The sequence below is a fragment of the Sinocyclocheilus anshuiensis genome, unplaced genomic scaffold (genome assembly GCF_001515605.1).
Source record: "Sinocyclocheilus anshuiensis isolate Anshui unplaced genomic scaffold, SAMN03320099.WGS_v1.1 scaffold866, whole genome shotgun sequence".
NCBI lineage: Eukaryota > Metazoa > Chordata > Actinopteri > Cypriniformes > Cyprinidae > Sinocyclocheilus > Sinocyclocheilus anshuiensis.
This window is the reverse complement of record NW_015540899.1, coordinates 81,959-90,211: the sequence shown is the minus strand read 5'-3', so window position 1 is coordinate 90,211 and position 8,253 is coordinate 81,959. Positions and strand designations below refer to the sequence as shown.

Genomic DNA, 8,253 nt, shown 5'->3' with positions numbered 1-8,253 from the left:
GCGTGAACATTTAGGCGGCGTTATGCAAATCTTCCCACATAGTGACGTAGACACGTGGGGGCATGTTAGAATGAGCCTTTTTAGGTAGGAGTGGTTGACTCTTAACTTTTATAAAGAATATCTCTTTGGATTTGAGACTTTAGTCTTTGCAACTTTACAGATCTTCTTTATGCACCAAGAGCTTGTAACACTCCAAAGAGAAAGGACAAATTGAAATCGCATCATATGACCCCTTTAATGGGCAACATAGCTCCTATGATGACAAGAACCCGGTATGCTTGAGCATGCTGTTTTTGGTTCATTTAAATGTCTTTGGTCCGTGTTGCTTTCACATAAATAAGTTGATAAAAGTGTTGCGAAACATGCAAGAAAGTTAATTATGTGTGTGTGGTAATTCATCTTACTAACACTTTCATTTCAGCCTCCCAAAAATCAGTAATTAAACTTTCACAATCAGTGAAGATTCAGAGTGAAGTTAGTAAAGTGAAGTGAAGTGAAGTGCAGAAATAACTGAGATCACTTAACTTTCAATGATCCCTTTGTCAGTCATTTTATTTATTTATTTGTTTGTTACAATATCCTTCCTCATAGACAGTGGCAGATCTGCTCACAAACCTGTCAACACATTTTAATGTTGTTTTGGTAGATGTAAGTTTCAGGTTCTAGTGAAATCTTATGCTTTTAGACATTTTAGTTTTAACAGCCTTGATGATTGGAAGTATATTATGGATTTTAATTCAATCTTTATAGATCTATGCATAACTGCAAGACAACTGCATTTGAACCTCATGATTTGATATGAAGCCAGAGTGTGTCCATGAATACCATTTAGAGCAGCAGATGGTTTTGGGTGTGGGCAAAGCATCCATCCCACTGGCATTCTCCAGCAGATCTTGTGCAAAACAAAACATCTGTTTCTACTTTTAGATCAGTGTGTAGGAACAAGCAAGGCTTGTTAATACTTACTACAGTGATTAAGTTGTCTCCAAGAGTACTTGATTCTCCTAGAAGTTTTAAAGCAGGTCTATACAGCTCCAGTCCTGGAGGACCAGTGTCCTATGGACTTTAATTTAAACCTTAATCAAACACACCTGCCTGTAATCTGCAAGTGAACTTGAAGAATTTGATTAATTTGTTCAGGTGTGTTTAATTAGAGTTGAAGCTAAACTTGGCAAAACCCTGGTTTACAGTGCTTTCAAGAATTCAAAGATCAAATGAGTTGTATATGTGTAAATATGATGCTTGAAAGTGCAAAGATGCTGTTTGAAAGGCAAACCAAATAGTATAAGAGGAAAAAATAAGAAGAAAATCTGTGATAATGTGCCATTCCTTGTGCTGTTCTTGGCTGTGTGTAACAATTTCAATCTGATAAAAGCTGTTTTAGATGCAGATCTAAAAGCAGTTTATTTTGTGTTCACTTTGCAAAGAAAATACATTGGGCCTGACAGCAAACCCATGACCCATGAGCAAGCATTGCTATTTCAAAAGCATAACAGAGGTGATTCAGATAAAAGTCTTAAAAGGGGTGAATAAAATACTACTACAACAACAACAACAATTTGACTACTATTATGAGTGTTAATACATTTTCATATTGCACAGCACTAACATGTTTCAAACTGAAGCTAAACATTTCAGACCTTTAGAAAATGCAAATCATCTTTCCACTGCTAGGCTAGTGAATTTATGTAGCATAAACCTGCAAGCAGCAACAAGTGCATCAAACCATTATTTCAGATGCTCAATTTAACAGAACTAATTCCATGTTAGGGATGAAAGATAGTTTAACTAGCAAATTCTAGCTCAAACGAAAAATGTATATAAATAATTACAATTAATTATAATGAATTACAATTATTTATATCAGCTGCCAATAGTAACTGTAGCAGAATTAATATTACCATCAACTAATCTGTACATCCAGTAAACATTTAGTGTCATTTTATATACACTCTAAGAAATTATATTTTCATGGCCACAGAAAATACTTTCTTACAGTATTAGTGCATTAGAGCATGTAACAAGATCGGATTATAAAAGGGACATTATCCACAAGCATTGACAGAATAGGAAACTCTTTGGGCACAAAAGTTTTATTAACTAAACACTAACACAAACTAGTCTAACCAAAATACATACACACTCACACATACATACAAAGGTGAGTTAAAGTGCATGAATGAAACCAGAGAATGCAGCTATGGAAAATGAGTCAGTTAACAACCTGAGTGAAACCATCAGCACCGTTTTACAACGGGGTCTACAGCTTATATTAAACCTCTGTTTCGTTTAGTTAAATGTGCAATACTTGCATTGCCTTGGCCATTGCACAAGTGTCTGGATGCAGTCTCAGATGAAAGTCTTGATGGTTTGAAGGCTTGGTGGTGTTGCAATTGCGATCACGTTCTTCCGAGTTTGAAGACCATGAGGGGGGAGGTCCCGCAGGTCACGGTCGGACTGGATGTCCGAGAGAAAAGGGAGTATGAACACCGAAGAAAAGAGAAGAGCGAGGTCACTGATGTGAGGCCTTGTAACTTCTATGGAGGTCACACCTCCAGTAGGTTGGTGAGCCAATGGTGACTTAAACTTTCGGAGGAAATGTCTATGACTCTTTGTCTTCGAGCATGGTATTTATTGGGTATTGATACAAAATCTATGAAAGATTCCTAGAACACTAATATGTTGCATGGGTATCAACATATAATATACACTCTCATTTAGAAAATTAAAACATGAATTTGTAGAGACCAAACATGGTATTGTGAGTTTACATTAAATCTGCAGTCCGCAAGTTTTGCCTCTTTGTCGCCATCTCTGTTTGAAAACCTGGAATTGCAGCTGTGTGCGGAATTATCTAGCTTGTGTGGGTTGTGAGTCGGCACGGCTCCAGCGCTGATGAATCTGATGTTCTGAAGAGTATGTGTGGCAGTCAGTCACCGCACTGGTGTGGATATTTACTGTACTTCGCAATCACAGATTCTAGCTTAAGTCTTGGATTATGACCCAAATAAGAATTTTCACCGTATATTGCCATCTGAACAAGTAAGTAACAAGTCTGCCATGTTTGTTCTGACCAACTGATGAAAAAAGCATTACCATAAATTTTGCTACCAATGGTGATTAAATCTAAAGATCGGTTAGCTCATATCACATCAAACCGTTCAAATTATTATTATTGTTATACTTTATTCTCAAATTATTAATGTTAACAACATCAGCATTGGTGACTATGAGTATAGTGTGTATTAGCGAGTAGATTAAAAGTTCTGCACAGTCTAATCTAATTGTCATACTCTTCGAATTTCATATTAAGAAATTCTTTTAACCCAAAAAGCTAATTATGCTCCCTTCGAACTGGTTTTCTTTAAAATACAAATCTTTGTAATCCCAGGCTATCTGTAATCAGAAGCACATTTATAACTGGAATATAATTTAATTTAATTCACATGTGTTTCATAAACACATAATCCTTCATGGATTACAATCCGCCATTAAAATTATACATTTAATTATTCTGGCTGCTGTGAGAAAAGGCTATAAACGATTGGCCACCTGCAGGATCCTCACATGCGATAGCCTAGTAGCCGGGACAACTTCTTTATGTTTACAGATGTGACGTAATGACGCAGTAACTTGCTCGAATTTCCCGTGAAAACCTACCCATACCACTCAAAGTAGAAAACAATATTATAAGATAACGTTGTGAATCGGGCTAAAGTAAGGCGATAGATTTGAACACTGGCTGGTTATGTACTTGCTCAAATACTGATTTCGGATCATTTTTTACCAAAAAAAGTTATGGACTGCAGCTTTAAGCATGCATAAAACAGTATACAGTACAAAAGACAATGTACAAGAACAGTAATAATACACTCAATGGCCTGGGGATATGACCCAGACACCCCGGCACGCAGTCTGGTTGTTGTGTGAGGGGGTCTGTTGGATTATTTGTTAAATATAATACATAATTGTTTGTCTGATTTATCCAGGCGTTACATAACCCAAACATGATTATTTCTCTGAATGGCAGACAGAAAGAAGCCAGAATGTTAATCTATTAAAATGCAGAGATAACAGAGTAGCTGAAGTAAGAGAAGATGTGTCCCGTTCATTCTGCTAATCAGAAAGCCTGGCCAATGCCTCGTTTGCTTTACCATCTCTTACACTATTTCAAATCCAAAACAATTACTCGATCCCCTAATAACTGCCATAACATGGCAAGCCTGAGTGGGCTAACAAGCTTTTTCTGGCAGATTGCATAACCATCTCTGAGCTGCTGAGGCACAAATAATAGCGCAAGTTGTGTTTGACAAGTCAGTCATTTTGTAAGGATAAGACATTGCGGATGGTTTAATTGTCTTTTTGTGTTACATAAGAGTAAAACATCGCCTCATTTATTAGATCAATTTTGTAGTGAAACAGTTCTTAATTGCAATTATCACACTACCCCTGGCTAACTGAACATGCACAAGAGCTTGTAAGAGTATGAAAAGAAAATTCTGGCTTGTAAGAACACATGGCATCCAGCACCTCCGGACAGCCACAGGCATGCCCAGTAGGAGAGCATTAATGGTTAAGTGTGCCCACTTATTGTGGCCTGCCTTGAGGAAATGGCGACATGCTCCCATTGACTTCTGCTAAAAGCCTGTGGCATTACCAGTGAGTGCAGGCCAAATCACTCTGGCAGGGCCTAACTTGGGTAAAACAAGGACTGGAGAAGTGTTGTCCTCTTGATATTTTTGAGGCTTTCTGTGCAAGTGTTGACACACCAGCTGGTTCAGTCTACAAATATGTGGACATTTGCATATGAAAATATCTCAAATTTCTCAGTCAAACATTAAAGTTATCATGCCAGGATAATGCAATATTTATTAACTTCTCTTGTTTCTAATTCTAGACAAAGTCATGCTAAATAAGTTTTAAAAAATGGCCTTTTGTCAGTCGTCTTACTATCTATACACCTAATTCAAAGTTATAAGAAACAGTTAAACCAAAGACAGTAAAATCATAAAAAAACACCATTCACTATAACATCACTAACTGTTACAACACACACAAATGTCAAAATTACACCACTGACCACTACACACTCTTTTAATTCATGAGGTAAGAATGCCCTTTTAAAAAAGTACACTTTAGCATACTTTTAAAAAGAGTACTTATAAGGGAAATAATATAGTTTAAAATAATATATTTAAGTGTGAACTGAATGTAATGTTTTCAGAGACTTAACTGCATGTTAATTGTAATTTTATGAAAATTTGCTATAATTTACATTTATATTAAATGCAGTTAGCCAAACTTTATAGTGCTTTTAGACCCAATTAAATGTAATTTCATAATTAGTTTTAATTTGACATTACTATGATGTACAGTACTTTAAAGGGTCAGTTCACCCAAAATGAAAATTCTGTCATTAATTGCTCACCCTCATGTCGTTCCAAACCCGTAAGATCTTCATTCATCTTTGGAACACAAATTAAGATATTTTTGATAAAATCCAACAGCTTTCTGACCCTGCATAGAACGCAACTGAACTACCACGTTCAAGGCCCAGAAACGTTGTAAGGAAAACAAACATGACTTCATTCAACAATTTCTTCTTTTCCGTGTCAGTCTTTGCCACGCGTTAACAAGAGTACCACAACGAATGCATGTGGTGCTGCTGCCACAGGAGCCAGCATTCTGATGTAGAACATGGATGTGCTGCACCTTGTTTTCAATCAGAGGAATGCACACGCATGCATCTTGGTACTCTTGTGAACTTGCGTTGACTGACACAGAAGAGAAGAAATTGTTGAATAAAGTCGTTATTTTTGTTTTCTTTGCGCACAAAAAGTATTCCCGTAGCTTCATACAATTAAGGTTGAACAACAGATGTCACACTGACTATTTTAACAATGTCCTTACTACCTTTCTGGGCCTTGAACGTGGTAGTTGCGTTGCTGTCTATGCAGGGTAAGAAAGCTCTCGGATTTCATAAAAAAATATCTTAACTTGTGTTCCGGAGATGAACAAAGGTCTTACAGGTTTGGAACAACATGAGGGTGAGTAATTAATAACATAATTTTAAGTGGGTTAAGAAATACAGTCATCAAAATGTACTCTCTTTTAAGTCCACATAAAAGTGGCCTTTTATTTTACTGATATAATTAATATTATATTATCTGCAAGCACAGTTTTTAAATATACTTTTATGATTAACACATTCAATACAATTAAAGACACAAGGGTGTGAACACTAGCTGTGAGCTGCTTTCCTAATGATGATTATTTTTTTTTATTTTATTGTATTTTATTTTAATATCATTACGCCACTAACAATACACCTATAGACTTCATTCTTTTGTTTTAATGGATTGATTTAGAAATGTATTTTGACAAATCTCTCTTTACTGATTGATTGTATTGCTTAAAAATAAAACACGTTTTATTTACCCACGTGATTATCATAGAATTTTTCAATTATTAGCAATACTTTTTGCTTTACTAAAGTAAATAACCCCATTTGCCAGTGCAGTTGTAGATAACCCCAGCTATTACTGAACTAGTTTGCACATTTACAGTATGCACAGACTATTAGTTTTGTGAATATAACACCAATTTGGCAAAGATAAGCCATATGTGCCCAACTACTGCTATCATTAATGCATTTGCAGTTTATGGTAAATGCATAGAAGCTTTCGAGAACATTCCATGCTGGCATCAGCAGCTGGCTCTGTAGTCTCCCAATGGCACTCAATCCCAGATGAACACCCTGGAGTTAATCATTGTGCTAAAAAGATCATTAGTGCTAATTAGCATGCAAATACCTCCCTTTATTTATTCAACCCATTTATATTAGGAGGCATGCTTTTTTCAGACTGTATGTACGTGAATTTGATTATATTCGTTCATTTTCTGAAATGATGCAAATGATTATTATAAGGTAAGATTTTAGGCTAAAAAATGGTGATTCATTTCTTTATAATGTAAATGTGCAAAAAAGAAGACATGGCTAACAACCATAGAATGCTAACAACTTCCACTATAGGACACTGTAGGACACTGGTAACACTGATACTGATTTCATGGTCAGGAATTAATTGTCTCCTTTAACATTTCTAATGCATGTCCTCCCAAATGGATAGAGTAACACTTCTGGTACAGTAGGGATAATAGAGCTCATAAATCTTTGGTGAAAGGTTCAATTTGGATCTTAAAGGCCAGTTTGGTGATGGTCAAATCAAATGCTTCTCCACTTTAAGGTGATAAGTTAAAGAATAACACCTCCATTCTCTCTGGAAGGATTTCAAATTGATTAGCCAACTTTGGTCGGAACAACTATGGGGATGGCATGTGTGCTTGTAAAGCCTGATACAGTCATTTATCAGGGCAGACAAAGTGACAACAGAAAGACCAAGGAGAAGGAGTGGATGTTAACTCTCAGTTGATGTTGACCTAATTTGAACTGTCAATCTAGTTTGAGTGTACTTTGGAAATGGATACTGACAAGAGTATTATATCAAACTCACATTTAATAAATACAGATTTAGCCATTTACGCAGATATTTAGATTAGAGGTCAACATGTTTTTCTTATCGTAAATAAGTCATACAAATGACATCCTTTCCTTAGAGTGACCCTCATACAGTCATTGGTCTGTATTAAGGTGCAGACAGTTTTTGCTCACTCATCTAATTGTTGTTCTGCCATATTCCAGAGAATGGCTCTGGTGAGTGCAGTTCACTGGTTTTTGGAAATTACTTCTTGCAGTGGCAGTGAAGCAGTAAAATTATTGATGGATTGCTCCTGCTGGTTAATAAAGCTCAGAGGCCCTGATACACACATCAGACAAAATCGGTACATTACTTTCAGGTAACAGTAACAGTTATTGTGAAGAAGCTGCTTAAACACTATGGTGATGTAGACAAAGCTGCTCTCTATTAGCTGAAGCAATTTAACCATGATTTTATTGTTTAACCTATATTGCCATTTTCCACTACATCTACATCACTACATCTATTAAAAAAAAAAATTCTAACCATTAAGAATAGCCTCTCTAAAATAAACAGAACATACCATGCTGTGGAAAATTATTTGGCTCTTTCTGAGTAAACAAATTGTTATTGCAATAAATACAGTCAGTGTGCTTCTTTGTGCGCTAAAATATATCATATCCAGAATGGTATGGTTCAAATTGACGCTATTGTTTTTCTGCATTTGGTGGCAGCAAAGGCAGCGGAATTTTCACATGAAATTTCATATACATAT

General features: G+C 36.0%; 1 protein-coding gene and 1 long non-coding RNA gene across 2 annotated transcripts in view; both read right to left on the bottom strand.

Moving 5' to 3' along the window:
• The window catches only part of LOC107689035 (spondin-1-like), a 164,402-nt gene that overhangs the window by 106,272 nt on the left and 49,877 nt on the right, over positions 1-8,253 (bottom strand). The window lies entirely within an intron of this gene.
• LOC107689031 (uncharacterized) lies at positions 535-1,070 on the bottom strand. The gene is made up of 3 exons (XR_001634296.1): positions 967-1,070; positions 826-892; positions 535-615 (listed from the first exon to the last, which is right to left on the bottom strand). It is a non-coding gene; the product is annotated as an uncharacterized LOC107689031 (long non-coding RNA).